Genomic DNA, 6,224 nt, shown 5'->3' with positions numbered 1-6,224 from the left:
GTGCCTTTCTTTCGCCATACTCTGCGTGAGGGAAGTGGTATGCTGCTAACTTTTCTCAGAGAACCAGCAAATAAAAATTATAAAAACTCATCATTTTCATATTCATATTGGATCATCTTCATATCCTGGGGAGATCTTTATCACCTTTAGAGTCATAACTGATTCATATGGGATCATTTTCATACAGCAAATTTTATTTGTTTATTTTTAAATAAATTATATATTTAAGTTACTAAAATATATTTTAATTCAAACAATTTATGAAAATTCAAATTCAACTACCAAGCTTACTCTTGGTGGTCCTGACTATTTGTTCTAACAGTTATGAAGAGACCATTTTAAAATAAATGACGTTAATAAATATTAATTATTATTTTATTAATTTTTGCTATCAAAATGATCGAATTTTCAATCTTTTTTTTAATCACATAGTTAATTTTGTATGTCCTTCCATCGCATTATTCATCTTTTTCACACTTTTCTTATCATATCTTCTTATCTTTAATCTTATTGTAAGAACATTATTCCTATATTATAAACTATAATATACAACATGAAGAATGAGAATTTTTCTTTCAAAATAATTTAGTGCGGGGGTTTAAATTCCCGTTAGAAAAACTTTAAATTATTTTTTAAACAAAAACTTGTAGAATTTTTACCTAAAAGTACAATTTATAGATTTGAAATCCAATCAGATTATTAGCATTGTTTTTCAGTTTTTTTTTACTAATGTTAATTTATATACCTGTTTTATTTTTTCATTGCATCATCCAACACACTTATTATGACCCTTTTCTTTTTTTGAAAAAAAAAAGATAATTTTATGTAGTATTCTTATAACTAAAAATGAAAATTAAATATATAATAAAGAAACAATGAATTATACAAAAATATTATAAAAATATATTAATTTTTCTCGTATTCTCTTAACTTGAGTACTAGCCAAGAAATATGAAGAAAAAAATCGATTCCCCAATACTCAACGATCAAAAGGTGAAAACACTATGATGAGATGATTTGACAAGCGCAAAATCATGTTCGTAGATAACTAAAGCCGTACAGCATTTTTTTTTATTAGATTCTTGACCCCGCACCACACTATTAAATGTCCTAATATTCTTTCCACCTCTCACATTCTCACACTCCCTCAACGTCCATGAGTGATTATACTACCAAAAAGTTGTACTCACACTCTATTTTTGGAAGTTTAATCTTAAACCGCAACAAACTATACTGGAAGGTTAGAAGATGATTTGATGTAGTGTGACTTTGGTACCTCCTGTGTCTTTTACCTTAATATACAGTATAGTTTTTTATGGGGGAAAAAGAACATTCTTGGAGTATATGAGTAGAAGATACAATGACAGAGAGAAGAAATCTATTAGGGTTGATTTAGTAATAAGAGTTTTGATAGTATGTTCAAATCTTATTATGGTTGTTATGGGGAAAAAAAACACAGAAAGAACTAATAAAGGAAGATAAAAGATTGATATATATGACAAATACTGTTACAACACAAGATGAAGAGATGAATAGAAAGAAAAAAATGAACTGGAAGTAAGATGAAAAAAAAGGGTAAAAGAATATAATAATTCTTCATACTATGTGTTGATTAGATGGAAAGAAAATGAGGAAGTTGAAAAAAAATGATTTAAAGAAAAGGTGAAAAGAAAAAAAAATATATTTAGAAGTCAATATATTTTTTCATCTTTTTTTTATTTTTTTCTTTAATCAAACAAAAAATATATCCTATTTTATGTTTTTTCCTCTATTTTTTTCAACCAAAGAGATATCAGTTATGCATGCTACTTTACTAACGATACGTGATTTCTTAATCTCGACTTGGCCTACCTCAAATTATGTGAGAATTTATTTACATAATGAATGTGAGATAATTTTAAAAGAACAAGTTTGTGGTATGTATAAAACTGTTAGTTGTGACAGTTGAATTATATATGGAAGTTAGGCTCACACTCATGTATATACACACTTATAAATACCAAGAACTAAAATTAAATAAGTCAATAAGATAGAACTCCATGTAATAAAGTAAAACTATCATATTATTATTTAGGTATTTATAATAAAATAAAAATTATTTATTATTTAAGAAATAAATCATATTTTAAAATTAATTAGTTTATATTTGATAACATTTTTTAAAAATATTATCAGTTAAATATATTTAACATTTAAATATATAGATTTTAAATTTCCTAATTAATTCTAACTTGATTACAGTGGATTTAAAATTGCTTGTGGTTTAGGATTGTGCAGTAATTCTTTATGTAAGCCTCCTTTTTTTATTCAGTATGCAATTGATATCTTGTTTCATAGTATCGCTAGTGCTATTCTTTCATTCCACAACTTAAAAAAAATACTATGATTTATTGATAAAAGTCATTAGTGTTAAACTGTTAATATTTAAGTATGTTTGATAACTTATATTATAATCTTAATAACTGAAATAAATTTTTATGATAGATAATCTTTTGGAACTTGTAATTAAAAGTTAACATTTTATCTTTTTTAGTTAACTATTATTTGTTTATTCTATCTCTAATAATTGATTTTTTAATTAAAATACCAACTATTATAAGTAACTTTATGCTACCATTTTTAGTTTTACAGTATAAGAAAATTATTTTTAGATAATAATGTAATAAAACAAGTTATCTTAAAATTGATTTTACTTATTATATTCAAACATAAAATTTACTTTATAGATTTCGTTATGCTCTTATTAGAGAACATTGCAAGTACTCTCTAGATTCTAATATAAGTAAAATTAATTAACTTTTATGATAATTAAGAAAATTAATTAATATTATTTAATTTTACTTTTCACATTTAAAAATAGTATATTTTTTTTTTCAAAAGTGTCATATATATTGAAATTTCATATAAGAATAAGAATAAGAACGATACATTAAAAATAGAATTCCAGTTAATTAAGGAATATTTTTAAAATATTATCATTAAATAGAAAGAAGGTAGTTAAAAAAAAATTTACATTTGATTGCATTTTTTTGTTGCTTATAATTAAATCTAGAGGGAGTATCTAATTGGATGTAGAAGACTATTGAACTTGTTTAACAGCTTTGTTTTTTTCTTGACAGAAATTTAATAGCTTTGTTATGACAACATAAAAGTAATCAATAAACTTTTGTCATAAAGAAAGGATCAAATATCAAAAAATAAGAAGATTAATGGGCACTATTATTATTGTTAAAGAAATACTTATACACATAGTAATACAGGTTGTCGAACCTTAATTAGTTCAGCCTGAAAGTCACACAGATCAAATAATGCTAAGAGATAATTCGTTTAATTATACATTTAGTTTTTATAATTTTCAAATTTATTATTTTTAATCTTTATAATTATAGTTAATAAATGAATTTTTTAGTTTCTAAAATTTAATAAATAAATTTTTTAATCCTTGAAATTTATATTTTAATTCTCAGAAGATCTATGTCAAATAATTATTTTAATATTAAAGAATTTTAATGGCAGAAAGCATGTGAAAATTAAAATATAATTTGAGAGACTAAAAAATCTATTTATTAATTATAAAAATTAAAGTAAATAAATTTAGAAATCATATGAATTAAATAAGTAATTAAAACTAGTTAATTATTGAGATGTTTTCTTTACCATTAATCTAAACTTGTCTTTAATTTAAACATTGTCTCAAAACCTTGGAAAATTAACGAAACCCCCTGGTTTCTGGCTTTATTTCCAAAAATACCACTGCCGTCGACGCAGCACAATGAGGTGTGAGTTGGCCACCAACTACGCTTGACTTTTATTTCTCTATTTTTATGGGAAATAGGAATAGAAATAAAATACTATTAGCTTTAATAAAAAAAATAATAATACTGTACTAATAAAATATTAGCGATGCGTTAGATACTTATGTTATCTGTTCTTGCTCAATGCCATTGCTTTACATGTCAACGCGGTTCTTACTTTAATTAATTAATTAAACCAATTCTTATAAATGAATTTGTCCTCTTCTATTGGTCCAATTCCAATTATACTATTCACAGATTCTTCAATCATTTAACGAATTTTACATTTAATTTAATGGTCCATTTAACTTACTTGTCAGGGAAATTGGATAAAATGCAGTAAAAAAAATCTATTGAGTAATAAGAATCCACATTATTAAAGAAATGTACAAATATAAATTTCCATCCAAATCCAAATACCATATAAAACTTCTGACATGCTGACATGAAATGCATCTGTTCATGGAAACGTTCATGTCAAAGAAAACCTTAAAGACCATATGGGCAGGCAGAAGCATTGAATCTTTAGTGATTTTATTTTATGTGTGAGACCCTGATTTAGTGTTTTAAAAATAACTTTAAATTTCGATTAATTTAAATTTGAGTCAAATGAACTTACTTAAAAATAAAACTGTTCAATGGTTCAAATACCTAATTTTTTTACAAGACTCAAATCGAATTCTTCTAAAAGAAAAAACAAATTCATCTCATTTAACTAACAGACAATATAATTCATCTTCTAAAAATCAAAATCAAATACCTAATGGACGGTTGAAAAATAATTGCAAGATGATTCTAAGTTGAAAAACTAAACCCCTTCCGTTACAAAATAAATGTCGATTTTTGGAAAGAAAAAAACCTTATTCCAAAATAAGTATCTATTTGATTTTTTTTAATGCAATATTAATTATTCTTTTCACCAATATTTTTAATAAATATCAATTTAGTTTTTGAATCTAATTAATATTAATACTACTCTTTTTTATCTATTTATTTATTAGTTTGTATTGATCTGTATAAAATAACTAAGAACATACTTATTTTAGGACGAATGAGTAATTAAAAAAATAGATCTATTTAATTTTTTTTTCTTGAAAACAACATAAAATGTCATTCAAACTAGAAATAATAAATATAACAAGAAAGTCTACCCATGTAATTATTTTTCAATTATGATAATTGTTTTAACTTCTTTCTCTTAATGTCTGAAATGATTAAGCATTCCCTTCAACAGCAATATATAAATATGAATCTTTTAATTCTACTTTAACTCTTGAGGTAAATGTGAAATTTTACTAAAATGCATAAACATAATGTTTTTGACACAAATTACAGAAAAACAAAGCATACCTTATCCCCTTTTTTTTTTATGTTCAGTTTAAGCAAAGCACCTTCATGAGTCATAAAACTGGTATGTAGGATTTGTCATTCAAATATTGTGCATTTCCCATAAAAGTAAAAGTTAAATTGGTGGGAGAGTGTTTAAGAAAGGGAAGCAAATGGGTCCAGAAAAGGGAGAAGAACGCGGCAATGAGCAAAAGCCAAAAGGGGATTGCGCGTGGATTGGGGCTGCCTGGTTGCCACCCATAAACATAAACATAAACACTACCGTTTGCCACCCTCCAACAACCAACTATAGTGCTAGTATTCCAAATTTCCAACCAAAACGCAACTTTCAAATAGACTAGTCTTTAAGCATTTTCGGAATAATCAAATCAAATACCACTTTTAAATATCTAAAGTTTTTTCTCAAAACATTCAAGAGAAAAACGCTTGTACAAACAAGGAAATTTAACTTTATTGATTAAATAAAATATGTGAATGTTATAAACATATTTTACATTATTATTATTATTATTGGTGCATCATCATTAAACTCAATATTTAATATGTATATAGTGTGACATAATTAATAAATAGGCTTGTGTTGAGTTGACAAAAGTTCAATTTTCATGATTGTATAAAAAATATCTGTTGAATCCATCAACTAACTGGTTGGATTAAAATGTTAAATATGATTATTTTAGTCCTTTTAAACATGATAGTACTTTCTTCTTCTTCTTCTTTTATACTTAAATGGCACTTTATTAAGATGAAGAAAAAGCTGTTTTTTCAAACATGATAATACTTGTTTTAGCCTCTTCACGATGAGGTTTTTCAGGCCATGGAATTTTGATCGGAGGCTAGTACTGCCGAACAATCTAAATCACGAAGTGAATCCAGATGAGGTGGATCTCTCTCCATGCTTATGCTGGAAACCATTTTGTTCTAGTTCAAACATGATAATACTTGTTTTAGTTCCTAACAAATAAATCATTCTTTTGTCTTTTACTTATCGAAATATATCAATATTGTGGCTCTTGACTTTTATATAAAAAAAAACATTTTATTTATGGAAATAGAAAAGAAACCACATAGAATACTTTTTCA

Source organism: Glycine soja, chromosome 12, assembly GCF_004193775.1.
Source record: "Glycine soja cultivar W05 chromosome 12, ASM419377v2, whole genome shotgun sequence".
Lineage (NCBI taxonomy): Eukaryota > Viridiplantae > Streptophyta > Magnoliopsida > Fabales > Fabaceae > Glycine > Glycine soja.
This window is presented reverse-complemented; position numbering follows the sequence as displayed.